The 16791-nt window shown below is 42.5% G+C and overlaps 1 protein-coding gene across 2 annotated transcripts in view; it reads left to right on the top strand.

The window, feature by feature from the left end:
- Window positions 1-12046: 12046 nt before the first annotated feature.
- The window catches only part of LOC136632712 (suppressor of cytokine signaling 3-like), a 41453-nt gene continuing 36708 nt past the window's right edge, over window positions 12047-16791 (top strand). Inside the window, exon 1 of one of the 2 annotated variants that reach the window (XM_066607786.1) lies at window positions 12047-12402. The gene's annotated coding sequence lies outside the window, so the exon portion shown is untranslated. Of the gene's footprint in view, window positions 12403-15471; window positions 15592-16791 lie in introns of those variants that run through there. The other variant, XM_066607787.1, reaches the window with a different exon arrangement.

Genomic DNA, 16791 nt, shown 5'->3' with positions numbered 1-16791 from the left:
AGCGATTAATGGGTTTCACCTGCCCTCTTGGCTGGCCATGGCCAATTTTTGGGATGTACATTAGTACAGTTGATACAGCAATTTTTGTGGGCCCTCGCCTACAGTGTAATCAAATTAATTTTTAGCCCACCTGCATTACAGCTGACGTTACCTCAGCTGTGTTGGGCAATGCAATGGGATATTTTTATGTACCGCCGGTGGGTTCCAGGGAGCCACCCATGCTGTAGGTGCACACTGAGTTTTTAATACATCTGTACACTTCTAAAGAACCCGTCTGACTGGGGCATGCAGTGTGGGCCGAAGCCCACCTGTATTACGCACGACATTACTACCTCAGCTGTGTTGGGCAATGCAATGGGATATTTCTATGTACCGCCGGTGGCTTCCTGGCACCCACCCAGGCAGTGGGTCCACAGGGAGTTAAACCTACATGTGTCCACTTGTAAAGAACCCCAGTCTGACTGGGGCATGCAGTGTGGGCCGAAGCCCACCTGCATTACGCACGACATTACTACCTCAGCTGTGTTGGGCAATGCAATGGGATATTTTTGTGTACCGCCGGTGGGTTCCAGGGAGCCACCCATGCTGTAGGTGCACACTGAGTTTTTAATACATCTGTACACTTCTAAAGAACCCGTCTGACTGGGGCATGCAGTGTGGGCCGAAGCCCACCTGTATTACGCACGACATTACTACCTCAGCTGTGTTGGGCAATGCAATGGGATATTTCTATGTACCGCCGGTGGCTTCCTGGCACCCACCCAGGCAGTGGGTCCACAGGGAGTTAAACCTACATGTGTCCACTTGTAAAGAACCCCAGTCTGACTGGGGCATGCAGTGTGGGCCGAAGCCCACCTGCATTACGCACGACATTACTACCTCAGCTGTGTTGGGCAATGCAATGGGATATTTTTGTGTACCGCCGGTGGGTTCCAGGGAGCCACCCATGCTGTAGGTGCACACTGAGTTTTTAATACATCTGTACACTTCTAAAGAACCCGTCTGACTGGGGCATGCAGTGTGGGCCGAAGCCCACCTGTATTACGCACGACATTACTACCTCAGCTGTGTTGGGCAATGCAATGGGATATTTCTATGTACCGCCGGTGGCTTCCTGGCACCCACCCAGGCAGTGGGTCCACAGGGAGTTAAACCTACATGTGTCCACTTGTAAAGAACCCCAGTCTGACTGGGGCATGCAGTGTGGGCCGAAACCCACCTGCATTAACCCTTTCCAGTCCACTGTGTGACCTGTGAAGACATTAGGGTTTAAGGCTGTACAGCTCCGTTGTTGGTAGACGTCCGTCGGGGTTCTCTTACTGTATATTGCCAGCCTCTCTGCTGTCGGAGCCTATCCTACGTGTCAGCTCATGCAGTACTGGCTTTAGCCAGCATATAGCGCCGTTGTATAACAGCAGAAAAAGAGTAAGCCCCCTAGGAAAACCATATACAAATTGGATTGGAAAGGGTTAAGCACAACATTACTACCTCAGCTGTGTTGGGCAATGCAATGGGATATTTCTATGTACCGCCGGTGGCTTCCTGGCACCCACCCATGCTGTAGGTGCACACGGAGTTTTTACTACATCTGTACACTTATAAAGAACCCCAGTCAGACTGGGGCATGCAGTGTGGGCCGAAGCCCACCTGCATTAAGCACGACATTACTACCTCAGCTGTGTTGGGCAATGCAATGGGATATTTCTGTGTACCGCCGGTGGGTTCCAGGGAGCCACCCATGCTGTGGGTCGACAGGGACTTCACAATAGGGAGTTGTACCTGCCTGTGTCTATGAATTAAAAAGCCCGGTCTGACTGGGGCATGCAGACACCTTGACAGAATGAATAGTGTGTGGCACATAGGTTCCCCATTGCTATGCCCACGTGTGCAGCTCCTGATGGCGGTGGCACAGGATTCTATTTCTCATTGCTTCTGTACAGCATTGTGGGCTATCGCTCCGCCACTTTTAAAGAGGGTCGCTGCCTAGCCGTGCCAACCCTCTGCAGTGTGTGCCTGCGGTCCCTCGTCATGGCAGACGCACTTCTAAATAGACATGAGGGTGGTGTGGCATGAGGGCAGCTGAAGGCTGCGCAGGGACAGTTTGGTGTGCGCTGTGGGGGGGAGGGGGGGCGGTTGGGCAGCATGTAACCCAGGAGAAGTGGCAGTGGAGTGTCATGCAGGCAGTGATTGTGCTTTGTTGTAGCTAGTGTGGTGCTTAGCAAAGGTATGCCATGCTAATGAGGGCTTTTCAGAAGTAAAAGTTGTTGGGAGGGGGGGGGCCCACTCTTGCCGGTATTGTGGCTTAATAGTGGGACCTGGGAACTTGAGATGCAGCCCAACATGTAGCCCCTCGCCTGCCCTATCCGTCACTGTGTCATTCCCATCACTTTCCTGAATTGCCCAGATTTTCACACATGAAAACCTTAGCGAGCATCGGCGAAATACAAAAATGTTCTGGTCGCCCATTGACTTCAATGGGGTTCGTTGTTCGAAACGAACCCTCGAGCATCACGGGAAGTTCGTTACGAATAACGAACACCCGAACATTTTGGTGTTCGCTCATCTCTAGTTTCTAACCTTGTGGTCATTTGTAGAATCTAATCGAGTCGGCAAAATTTTGTTATCGGTTGGAGAACACATCCAATTTTCTTTGTTGTTGTTCTTGATAACACCCATGAAAATAAATTTGTGTGGCCTTTTTTACCTATATTTGTGTTTAAGGAGAAACAGACTTGACTAAGATAAAGACTACCTGATAAGTAGAGTTGAGTGAACTTTTCAAAAGGTCGATTGGGCCAGTTCGCTAAATTTCTAACAAAAAGTTTGGTTCGGTCCAATTTAGTTCGAGCTGAACCTGAATTTCACCTATCCCTAAAAATAGTGTATTAGAAGGAGGTGTTGGTAGTCCAATGTGGCTCAGTGGATAGCACTGATGCCTTGCAATGCTGGGGCCCTAGGTTCAAATTTGTCCAAAGACAACATCTGCATGAGTTTGTATGTTCTCCCTCTGTTTGTTCTTCTCAATAAATGTATGCATTACATAAGAAGTTTCTAAAAGTAAACTTATCCCTGTAATGTAAGGAGCTGCAAGACCTGCTCATATGTACTGACCGCGGACAGGATACAAATCCCCAACACACAGCAGGACTGTGGGACATTCACATGTTCCACGTCTGATGTTGTGTACCTGATCCTGTGCAGTAAATGTTGCCTTTATGTTGGAGAAACAGGACAAAAACTGAAAGCGAGGATGAGATCTCATCGACACACAATTAAAGAAAGAAAGACATAATTACCAGTAGCCGAGCACTCTTCAAGTCTTGCATGATTTGGGAAGTATGAGAAATCTATAGCGGAGATAACACTCTGGCCTGGTGACTCCCTAACACTAATACAGAAACCATAAAACTTTCACACCTTTATCGGTGGACTTTTTAAGTATTTATTTATCTACTTATTCTATTTTGGTATATTTTTAAGTGCAAATTAATCACACCATGTCTGTGCCTTGTCATATGTAGGTGTGTATATATATATATATATATATATATATATATATATATATATATATATATATATATATATATATATATATATATATATATGCATGCCTCTTTGGATCTATTTCATTATGCCTGAGGAAGAACCCTGAGTAGATTCAAAAGCTGGCTGTCACATCATGTAGTTTTGTTAGCCATTAAAAGGTACTATATCTACAAGATTACTTGGGTTCTCTTGTTACGAACATTTTATTATTAAGAAACACACACAAACGCAGGGAGAACATACAAACTTCATGTAGATGCTGTCCTTAGTTAGATTTGAACATAGGAACCCAGCACTGCAAAGCAACAATTAAAACCACTGAACCACCATGCTTCTTCCTCTATTCTCCTTCAGAGGAGGAGAATGAAAAGAAACACATGGAAAGCATACAGATTCCATGCAAATGTTGCCCTAGGTCAGATTTGAATCTAGACTTCCATGCAGTGCATCCCCCTGTTTCATGTTTATCAGGCAACATCTTGATGGTAAGATATTTTTGGTTTCACTTTCATATCAATCCCATGATGCATCAGCACAGCATTAACTAGAGACTGTACCCTTTCTGCCTGCTAGCGGGACAGTTTAAAGGGGTTTTCCACTGAAATACTTTTGATGACCTATCATCCGGATAGGTCATCAATAATTGATCGGCTGGGGTCTCCCACTCGGCATGCGCCTAGCTGATCACCTATTGATGACCTATCCTGGTGATAGGTCATCAATAGCATTTCAGTGGAAAACCCCTTTAATTATCATTATCTTCCAAATTCACCTAAATAATCTGCAGACTATAAGTATACAGTCAAGAGTATGGTCTATGATCTCCTCTATAATAACTGTGTGATCATCATTAGTAACTGTGATAGTGTTAGAGTGTTCTCTTGGGATCTGTTGTTCTACATGGTTTTCCAGCAGCATGGCTCCACAGGTGGGGTTGATTGAGCTGGCTGGGTGTGGATTGCTCCAGCCAGCCAATCTCCTGGGTCTGCTGCTCATATATACCACCTTCTCTGTTAGTGGCTGCTGGTTTTCCCCTGTTTGCTGTGTGTGAAGTGTGAACAGTGTCATGTTCCTGTGTGTCTGTGCCAGTGGCTGGACATGAAGTGCGAACAGACATGTTCAGTGTGTTTAGGTGTGAACAGTATCATGTACCTACGTGTCTGTGCAGGTAGCTGGACATGTGGTGTGAACAGTCCTCTTCAGGGTGCATGGTGTTCTGTCTTGTATGCAAATCTCTGGTGTGTTGGTGTGAGCTTCATTCAGTCCTTCTGTTTCATTTGTCAGCTAAGTCAAGGAATGTACCTAGCTTCCAGCTCGGGTACATCCCTGTCAGGATGATTGCCCCACATGCAGGCTGGTTTAATTGGGTTAGTTGTCTAATTAGAGTAGGGACCCGCGAGACAACAAGGACCCTTGAAGTAGGCTCGTGGGCTTAAGTATCTTGGCCAAAGTATGAACTAATACCATGTACATTCTATAGTTATTCCATCTGGCTATGTGTGCAGGTATGCAGGTGAGTGTTTTGAGCGTTTGTCAGTCATTGGTTTATGTCTGTCTGTGAGTATGAAGTCCGTTTCGCAGTTCTGTAGTTTCGTCTGAGTTTGCCTGTTGGCGAGTATGAAGTCCACTCTGCGGTTCCGTCTGAGTTTGTCAGTTTGAGGGTGTGAAAGATGTAACAGAATGTACACATTTCAGGTGGGGGGTATGCGTGTCATTTGGGCCCCTCCTCTGTGTGCATGGTGTGTCATACGTGCATTTCTATAATGTATTTCATACCCACAAACAAGCGAACTCAGACAGAACTGCAGAACTGCAAAATGGACTTCATTCGTGCTGACAGACAAACTTTGACGGAACCACAGACCTGCAAACTGGACTCTATACTTGCCAACAGGAGAACTCAGACAGAACTGCAGAACTGCGAAAAGGACTTCCTACTCACGAACCGGCAAACTCAGATCGAACCACAGAACTGCGAACTGGACTCTATACTCACAGACAAACATAAACCAGATGACTGACAAATGCTCAAAACACTCACCTGGATACCTGCACACATAGTCAGATGAAACAACTATAGAATGTATGAGGTATAAGTTTATATTTTGGTCAAGATACTTAAGCCTGCAAGCCCACTTCAAGGGTCCTCCTTGTCTCGTGTGTCCCTACTCTAACGAGACAACTAACCCCAGGAAACCTGCCTGCATGCAGGGCAATAATCCCGACAGGGATGACCTTGCATTGGGACCTAGGGACCTACCTAATCCTAGATAAACAAAACAGAGCAAGACACAGTTAACACTACATGAAAGGCATACTGCACATACACAAAGGAACATAACACTGTTCACACTGAACAAACAGGAAAAGGCCAGCAGCCACTAGCAGAGAATTTAGTATATATAATCAGCAGACCTGAAGGATTGGCTGGCTGGAGCAATCCACACCCAGCCAGCTCAATCAACCACCACCTGTGGAGCTGAGCTGCTAGGAAAACATGTAGAACAACAGATCCCAGCAGAACACTCTAACAAATAGGCCTGTCTGCATCCTCCTTTAGGGCTGAGAAATTGACTAGAAACTATACACATAAACCCAAGTAAACCTGAGCTGGTCAGAATTGAAATCACATGACCATCTGATGAATAAAAAAAAATCACCAGAGTGGCTCTTTAAGGGCTACCAGTTGGGCCAAATATAAACTCTAGTTGCTGAAGCACAGACTTGTGTCATCACATCTTTCTTGCTTGCCGCATTGTTGTTTGTCTTTCTATTATCTTCATTGACATCAATCACTTAACCTTTATCCATGTCCTTTACTGACGATCATTTGAGCCAAGATGAACCAAAAAAAACTCCTTATAAACCACTATCATCTGATAATCATAGAATAGATATTTAGATATGCACCATTTTAACAGTCAGTAACCCTAACAGTACAATATTATCATAAACCCCTTCACTTATGAGAAGCCATGGGAGCTTTTGAACAGACTCTGGGAAAAATCAATATATAAAAAGTTTTCATTCACCTCAGAAACCCATTGGGTTGGTCTACAATGTCAAATTTTAGTTAAATTAAATAAACGTTAATTGAATTTTGTCTTTTAAAACTAAAATAAACTTGAATATAATTAACAGAATAAATGTATTTACCTCATCTATGCAAAGTGACAGTAGAAAGTTTGTGACCCCATTACAATTTCATCATAAAGTTGACCTAATATATAGTCTTATATGCATCTTATAAAAGGTAAAAGAAAAGAAAAGAAAATCACATGCAAAAAATGATCTTATGTTCAGGATTAAATTGGAAGGTGTATAGTATGAGAAATACGTTTGGGTAGACCTGTAAAGTATTTGTCTACACTACCAAATTTTAAGCATGCCAATAAGATAGATACCAGCCAAACGCTCCTTCAGCCAACAGCGATCTCTCCCAACTCCCACATAAACATGTCTGAATGCTTATTTTATGAGGGATATGAACCACTGCCAGGTACCTAGCTTATCTTTCAGAACAAAAAACTGGCAAGTTGAAGGCGGAAATCCTACTTTTACCAGAAAGCTAATGCAAAAGGACTGTTATGAGGCCCCATACATATTAGACTATTGACCAGTTTTACCAAATTCTGGTGGGTTCAGCAAACCGTAAGCACATTACAGAAAGAACTGTCAATCCTCGGCAGGCTGGAAAGAAAGCAATTTTCAAAGACTTTGAACTTTACAAGTGTACTGTATGCAATAATCAAACACTATTGTTGTTCTACCTCAGCCTATGAACATGGCATATAATACTACGGGAAATCACCACATACCTAGGGTAAGGTCTAATAGTCAATCGAGCTTCCTTTGAGTTATTGTTCATGGGTCCACCATCAGGTCAACACTATTCAGTTATAGTGTACATAGGTGGATAGTAGAAGGAAGCCAACTACGGTATCTAAAACTTGTTGATGCCCACAAGGGTTACACAAAACATTTCTGGAAGAAGTTTCTGTGAATGGATGAGTTAAAAATAGAGTTTTGTGAAATACGAAACTGAATATTTGGCAAAACTCAAAATTACTTTCCAACATAAAAACATTACCCTAACTGTAAAAAGCTATGTTGGCAGTATGATGAATTGGAGCACTTTTACTGCAATGAGACCAGGATGGCTTGCCATAATTGTTGAAGCTACAAAAGATATTCTATACAGTACCAGTAAATTCTACAAGGACATGTCAATGTATCTGTGAACTGACTCAAAAAATCCAACAGTCCAAATTCTTTCAAGCTGAAGGGAGGGACTGATCAACAGTTACTATTAGCACTTCAATGAAGTAATTGCTGCCAGGGCCATAGCTAAAGGTGGTACAATCACAGCAGGATGCTAAAAGTCCAAGACAGACCACTGCCCGATATGGGGAGATCAGCAACAAATGTGACATCACTTCCCTACTGATGAGGGTCAGACTGCTGGGTTCTCTACTAATTCTCAGAATGAAAGAGCCACAGCACTAGTTCAGCTCTACCAAAATTTGAAAAAGTTATAGAGTTCACATTCTTGCACAGCCCACTGTGACACCTAAAAACATTCAGCTGGATGTCAGCTGGACCTTCTAACAGGACAATGATCCCAAGCATACCTCAAAGTCCAGCAAGGTTTGGTTTCAGAAGAAGTTCAATGGGGGTTGAATAATTTAGATCGAACTGTATAGGACTCTACATTTCAAGCCACTGATGTGAAGTAATATGAAACGCATAACCTTGGCCACACTAACATAACACTGTTATAACCAAGAAGGCTGCATTTCATACTACATGCTGCCAATGGTTTGATCCATAGAGAATAGTGATGTAGCCACGGGGTTTCCCAACTGCGGATCGCCAACCTCTCGGTCTGAAAATGGTCACCACATGTGCAGAAACACTCAGAAGATGTGGATTTTCTATAAATCTGGCCCCCGTTAGCATTTATTTATACAGCACCACAATAAACATGTACCGCATATCACATAAATATCCATCAAAAGCACCCCACCTGGGTGTGAGAGTCGAGGGCTGTTGTCACTGTCCGATTCAAGGCTTCTGCTGGTCCACCCTGGACCTCAGCTTGCAGCCCTTCCAGCTCTGCTAAGTTCTCACTTCCTCTCCTGAGTCTGGCAGGACTTTTATCTCATTTTCTGCCCCACTCAGGTGTTTTCTTTCTGCAAGCATCAGAATGGCTCTGTCTAGCAGCCCCTGCAGGCCATTCTATGCAACGCATTTCTACAGTGCTTACAGATAAGTTCATTTTTCCTGCAATTTCCTCACCTACTCTATGGCAGTCACTAGGAAATTCGACAGTGCCCAAAGAACTTAATGCAGAAAGAGCATAGAGGACCACTGTATGTAGCTAACAAGACCCATTGTGATGGGGTGACCTCAAATCTGAGGCTGACAGTGTAGAGATTTACTTTTGGCAGAGCTCAGCCAATCAATTCTACAGTATATGTTCTTACCAAGCTAAAGATTATGGCACTAGTCTCAGCACTGATTCCCAAACTAGTCTCAGTTTATCGTTTCAGGGCCAGCATACTAACCTGTATTACGTTGATAATTCAGCAATGAGTGGTATTGTTGTAATTTGTAGCTATATGGGGGGTGGCAATAGAATGTCATGCATGGGTATTGTCTAACCCAATGCCTGCCTTGTCTACAGTGATTCCATTATTAAGGAGCCGTCTAGAAGACAAGTGCATTGGTGCATGACAAAGACAACCTGTTGATGTCAAGGGCAAATGTAATATTTCATTTATCCTCAGGTGGTGCTACAGGCAAACTGAACACTTGCTGATAAGTTCTGCCACAGAATACGGCTGATCATTGGGGCTTCCAAAAACGAGACACCCTGTTATCAGCGTATCTCTTTGAAAGCGACTCTCTGGTTTCAGAACAAAATTCTGTCCCGAAACAGGAAGGGTTGGGGGGTAAATTAACTGCAGTTGTTCTTGTCTGCCATCCCTCTAATCAGGGGCGTAACTTGAAGCTGCTGGGCCCCAATACAAAACCTGTAACAGGTCCCCCAACTATAATGCTTTATTCATAGTACTCGGCTCCCTATATGGAGGAGAGAGGCCTTATGGGCCCCCTAAGGCTCTTGGGCCCAGGTACAACCGCATTCCCTGCATCTCCTATAGTTACACCAGTGCCTCTAGTCTACCACTCTCAGGTCCCATTTCTGACCATCCAAGATGGCCAACGCAATCAATCCTCAAACTACTTAATCGCCCATAGTGCATTGATAGTGTTTGACTACCAATGCACTATACCTGCTCTCTCATTGGCCATAGTTACTCACATGATCAGCACTGGACAATCATAGAGTAATGCACAATGTGCATTACATAGCTAGAAGATTGCTGCAGATTGGAGTGGTGGCAGAAAAGAACAGCTTCAGGTAATATACCACCATCCCTCCAGATGTCATCTCCCCACGTGTGTCCCCTAAAGCTGCCCAGTAGTTGCTTGAAGTTCTCCTGCAGAGCTTCCTGGACCAGGACTGGTCAGCCAATCAGAGCCAGCGCTCAAAGAACCAATCACAGCCAGCTAGAGATGAGCAAACGTACTCGGTAAGTGCGATTTCGCAATCGAGCACCGCAATTTTCGAGTACTTCACTACTCGGGTGAAAAGTACTCGGGTGCGCTGGGGGTGAGCAGGGGGTTGCAGAGGGGAGTGGGGGGGAGAGGGAGAGAGAGAGGGCTCCCCCCTGTTCCCCGCTGCTACCCCCCGCTCTGCCGCACCCCCCCCCCCCCCCCCCCGCCTGCTCCCCGGCGCATCCGAGTACTTTTCACCCGAGTAGTGAAGTACTCGAAAATCGTGGTGCTCGATTGCGAAATCGCCCTTACCGAGTACGTTCGCTCATCTCTACAGCCAGCCCTTCCTGGAGGCAGGAATTTTGATCCTCCAATCCACGAAGGGCTTTCAGAATACTGAAGACGAGTGCCGGGGAGCTTCAAGCGAGAAGACGTGCCAGAGAAGACAGCGCCTCTTAGGTGATGTATTTTTTTGTTGTTTTTTTTACTCCAGCTAGGGCTAATTTTCAGGGTAGGGCATATATTTCAAGCATGCGGCTAAGCCCTTCCAAAACCCACGGCTAAGTGCCGCGGATTTTGAAGTAGCACTTCAAAAGCAGCGGAAATCTCGCATTTTTTTTGCTGCGTCAAAACCGCGGGATTCCACCCTGTGAGAACCCAGCCTTAGTATTGGCAGTCATGTGAATAATTGCTTGGATGTCTATATCACAGCTTGGTACTTCATTAGAGCTGTAGTCGTATGACTAGCTAAATCCTCCACTGAACTATTGCAAGCTTGATTTCATGGTTTCAAAAGAGCCTTGAAACGCCTGTATACAGAAGCAGGGTTTGTTTGACAAAAGCAGAAGTAGATGCACATTAGTAACATACGGTAAATTGATTTTTTTTTAGAGTATCCTGGGAACTGTATTGCAGTCTGTCAATTATTAGCACAGCTGCGTTATGCCTAAGTACACTTCATTCACAACGTGACATCACTCACAAATTTTGAGACAATCAGGACGTTAAAAATCGATGAATGAAAATAGAATCATACGGGGTTAAAAAAAAAAAATGGAACCAATAGCTTGAAATCCTGCTGAATAAGAGAACATGCTAACCACATTTACCAAAACTGGCAAGCTGCCACAAGAGCTGACAAAGGGGGTTAACTTATGGATGAATGAAATATGCAATAACTTTTCTTAAAGGAACAGTAACCCTAAAGTCTCGCTTATCTCCATTAACTGTGCAGTATGTTTTCAACAACCAATTCAGGCTGGGAGTGAGGAGCAAAGAACAGTTTTCAATGACAAATAAGTTCATTATTTTATCTCTAGTGCTGAGCCCCAGAAACATTTATACTTCCATATATGTAAGTTGTATTAGCTCTTTCTCTAAGCTTGATTTCTAGAAGCTGCAGGCTTTGGCGTTACTGTTCCTTTAACTCCATAGCCACACATTGTGCGAAACGACAAAGTATGTTGAATGGGTTAATTTGCAGAAAATGCACATATTTTGGCTTTCTAATTCCGACTAGTGACGACGTGCTAGAATATTTTTCCACAAACAGGGGATGTATTGTGTATTCGACCGTGACGTTAATGTTGCAGCCCCTGTGATGCTGCTCGCTTTCCCAGTTGTTTGCAATCTATCACCCTGTTCCAATAATTACATTGTTAATAAGATTATTAGGAAAGATATATTGAAAGAAAAGCCTCGTGGTAGGGGGGACTTCCTGTTATCATTTCAGCTTCTGTTTGTAATGACATTTGCACTGCAGGGAAAGAGAATAAAAAAGAGATAGAGCATTACAAGTCCACCCCTTTACCAACATCACCCTCAGCACTTCCAGGAATACTCAGGGAGGGAGGGCTGAGTGGGGACTTGGGGAGGAGGGACTCAGCGAGGCATTAGCCAAGCAAACAGAACCCAAACCCTACTCTGACAAATAGCATGCCTGCAACTGAGAAAAAAACACGCACACCATGAAAAAACAACCCCCTCCCCTTCAAAAAGTAAAGCTTTGAATGTGGTGAAGTGGAGTCTGACTCCAATGGGAAAATTGCATGAAGAATGCAGAACCAAGGAGACTTTAGCAGACAAGCACATACCCCCCTCCAGCATTATTTATGGATTAATATTTGCATTTACTTCCATTAAAATCCTAAGAACTCGTCCTTTTATCCACGCTTTGGGCTCTACATAATATGTATTAGCCTATTATTTACCACCATGCATCATGTTACATCTGTTTTTCCAGATAGTCTGTGCAAGTTGTATGCAAGGAACATAGGGGGGGCTCTATGCAACAAGGTAGGTGCATTTACTTTATGTTTATCTGTAACCCCTCTCCCTTCACTCTGTAATATGTCACAGTTCTTCTCGTGACTTCAAGTATATTCTAAAACTTTAAGTCTATTGGGGATTGCTCAGGGTTTACAGTATATCAGCTGACTTACGAGTAACCTAATTATGCATGCGTATATGCAAATGTTATTCTTGTTATCCCTGATTACCGACATTCTTAATGTCCTACGTCTATTCGGGGAACAAATGTTCTAACAGTCCATAAATATTTATAATATTCATGAATATGAAGTTCTGCAGAACGATATTGATTCCAGCCCAGCAGCATGTTCTGCTATCCTACGGATCTCAGAGGCATCATAGAAACAGAATACATTACTGCGTTTTACCATAATTAAAACACGGTGGCATAATCAAATCATAAATCAATTGAACTTAGTCTCTTACGCTTGCAAATGAATAGCATATCAGATGAACAATACATTATGTTTATAGGATAATGCAAAAAAATGCTTTTGTCACAGTAGCAATTCTGTCATCAAAACATAGGAATCATTTTATACTGTGTAAACAGCACTTGCTACAGAAACTTGCAACCGATACATTGTAGCAGAGCTGAGCTGCTCCTTAAAAATGTGTTTTGGGCATCAAAGGTATCTACAGTTAAGCTATTGTGATACACAATGACAAACTCATTACTACTACACTGACAGACTCAGCTCTGCTGCATCTGTACTTGGGCGATACATGCAGTTATATCAACATATGAATCATACTGGCTGAAACATATGTGTCTCTCTAGTATAAATACAAATTTGCTCCTCTCTTGCTCATGGTTTGCCCAGACAGCTTACACTCTAGTAGCTTCATGTCAAAACTGTATGTGCCAGTCTAGTTTATTATACAGCTATACACTGATAATGTAGTTGTGGCATTACAGTGTAGCTTCATTTAGAAGACATGGCATAAACATTCTTATTGATATGGCTATTGAGGCTTCACGTTATCATGTATTATGCAATTTGGCTATTGTAATATTACGTGTTGGGGTGTCTAATATAAACTAGCAGAGGTAGCCTGGCATGTGTCCAGCATGGCACCAGGTGGTAATTCTTTCTACTCTGTTGAGATGAATGGAAAGTTTAGGAATGAGCACTGAGGATCAGACACCAGCCTGCAAAATACTTACTGAAGGCTTAAAATAGATGCTTGGACAGTATTCCACACAATGTATCTGTGTCCCAAGAGACTTCCCACACTTTCCTTTTGTTACAAAGCCTACAATACATAAATACCAGAGCACATATGAGGAGCCGATCACAATAAAGTGGAAAATGTCATTGCATGTACATAACAATAGCGAGGCATTCTCCATAGAGACAGGATGAGTCCATAGGCACTAATGTACCTATCACTCACCCATAAAGGACTAAGTAAAGGTACTACAGCTACGGTTCATAAGGTTATCAACTGGGAACACAAACGACCACTTCAATAACCAGTTATAGAGTGTTCTGTATTTAGAGGGGTTTATATTCCAGACAGCAGCACAGGTGCTACAACTGGAAACTCAAGAATAAAGGGTTCTTAATTCCAGATGATGATAGAGAAGGGACACACATGCTCATACGACCTCTCCAATTAAATGAATGGTAGTTATAGAAACTTATAGGTAAGCAGAAGTAGTGTGCCTATAGGTTTCCAAAACATTCATTTGAACGGTGGGATGAGTGCGCATGCGCAGTCAATCTCTACATGGGGCCTTTGGATTGGAAGAGTGTTTGTGGTATCCTAAATGAATACATAGGCATGCCTAACTGAGAACAAAGAATTGGTCCATTAGATTTTTTTAATTAGTGGGGTTCAAACTCAAGACCCATAGAGACCTGACTGATTGACATGTCAAAATATATAACATTTTAGACACAATGGAACATCACCTATTGAATATAATACATGCAAGCACATATACATTACTTGTAATTGGAAGGATATTCCCGACTTTGTCATTTATGGTATATCCATATTGATTTCAATAGTAGCAGGACCCCCATTCTCCCGATAGGTGAGGGTCCCAGTGACAGGACCCACACACCTATCAAGTATTCATGGGAAGAGATCCTTTAGATATGCAGTAAATGCACAAGATGCGAAAGTCCTTTAAATGTGACTTTAGCTCTTAAAGGAGTTTATTTGACATCAAGTCCTTTAAGGTGCAGCCATTGTTGTGCTTTATCTCACGTATAACAAACTACAATGCAAAATAACCAGACAGACTATATATGTATATAAATGTAATATTACCTCTTCATGACAATTAAGACTACATAATATTAAAGACAATGCATGCAAAATAGCAACTGTAAAAAAAACTGAAGTATGTCATTAGGACAGAAAAGTTGGAGGCTCCAACGTGGCCACTTTTCCCTAGACTTGATAGGCCAGTGATGTAATTGGAAAGTCACTAAGATGTGCATTACATCTTTATATCACACCTTGAAGAACCAGTCAAAGTAATGATACTTTTGCAGGAAGGGAACCATACTTTTCAGGTTGATGTCAAGGCCCAATTTAACCAGGTCCCACTCCAAGCAATTCAGAATGCGTCTCGGGTCCTAATCAGATGAGTGTGTCTGATTTCAGTCACCAAAATGGACCAATTGCAGTTCGCATGTATCCATATGCATTGCATATGTCCATTTTATGAAAATGTTATGTGTCATTCGTGTGTTATCTGTTTGAGTAAGTCACACAAAAAAGTGGAAGGATGACCAATGTTTTTCTAGCATTGTTTAGCAATGATCCCTGAAAAAATGGAGTACACAAAGATATCATCTATATGCAATCTGTTTATTTTAATTTGCCCACTTATTGACACACCCATTGATTGGTAAACTGGCGTCCAAGAAATAGGACATGCTGCAATCTTTTTACATAGACCATTGATCCGTGTAACCTTGTGGACTGTAATGGTACCGTGTGCTGTCTATCTGCAGTCATTTATACTCACGGACAGCACATCAGAATTATGACTTCATGAATAAGCCCTAAAAAGATTGATCCCATTATTCTGATAAGAGGGTTGGGGATTCATGTTCATCTCAGTGAACACCCTGTTTGAGATTTTTGGGGCTATGGGATGAGATGCTCCAGAACATGCAACATCTCACATATGAGCTACAGATCTTCAGAAAGGTTAGTACACATAGGCTTAAGGAAAGCTCTACCAATATTGACTACAATGTCCTAATGTCCGAGATAATACAGGAATGTCTCCTATATATACTGTATATATATATATATAGACTCCGACAGCCTTCGATATGGCAGTAGAAAGCTACTACAAAATGTTTTGTATGCTTTAGAGCCCATAGCCTTATTAAATTTCACATTTAATGTGGCTGTTTGTAAGTCGTTAGTTTAATTAATTGACTTGGTTAATTGACTTATTAGATTAGCATTTGACTACAGTTATTGGATCGCACTTGCACATCTCCAGTTCTGAAAGGATTAATACGCTTCCACCTTGGAGAGGGCATAATGCATAATTTCCACTGTATCATTTCCAAGTCAGCCGCTCTTTCACTGTATGGAAAACATTGACATTTCTCTTGGTTATTTCCCTGTGAATGGTGAAGTCAGAAGGTTATACTTTAATCAAGTTTGGAGACTTCCCAGCGTTCTGGAAGCCTGCTCCCCCTCAATGTTTCTTTTTGTCCCTGAGTAGCTTTATGATAGTCTTTCACTGTCTTTAGTTCTATTGACTATAACAACATACAAAGTCATGTCAATTGTTGCCCGTTCTTTGAAGAGCATTCAGGGTCCATAAAAGCTCATTTTGGGTAAGTTACTACTTTATGGGCAAGTTCCTTTTATATGTTTCTTGGTTCCTAGGACATTTCCATGTTCATACAAATATGTTAAAATATCAATAGCTTATTAATTGCATGTCTCCATATGACACTGCTTACATAGCTTTCTTTTATTATGCACTAACAATGGCCATCAGATTTACCATTTCTATTACTTTTTTTAGAATTGATGACAACTTTGAGGTAGGCTGTTTTGAAGCAGAAACATAACTATAGAGGGTGTAAAGGTAGTATTCCCACCTGAGCCCTGGAGCCTTAGGGGGCCCAAAATGTCCCTCTGTCCTATATGAGAAAACCAGTACTATAAACAATGCGTAACACTTGAATGACCTTTTACAGATTTTTTTTTACTAAGGCCTGGAGCTTTAAAGAGGTTGTGCCATGAAAAATATTGTTTCTAGTTAAATTCACCCATTATTATACGCATTTTTGCATTTACACTTATTAAAACCATATTTCTATCCTCGGGTATTCCAGGACTGACGTTAGAATAGCGCCACCTGCTGTTTCTATTGAAGAGATT

Source organism: Eleutherodactylus coqui, chromosome 6, assembly GCF_035609145.1.
Source record: "Eleutherodactylus coqui strain aEleCoq1 chromosome 6, aEleCoq1.hap1, whole genome shotgun sequence".
NCBI lineage: Eukaryota > Metazoa > Chordata > Amphibia > Anura > Eleutherodactylidae > Eleutherodactylus > Eleutherodactylus coqui.
The sequence above is the reverse complement of the archived record's forward strand: the minus strand, read 5'-3'. Positions and strand labels throughout refer to the sequence as shown.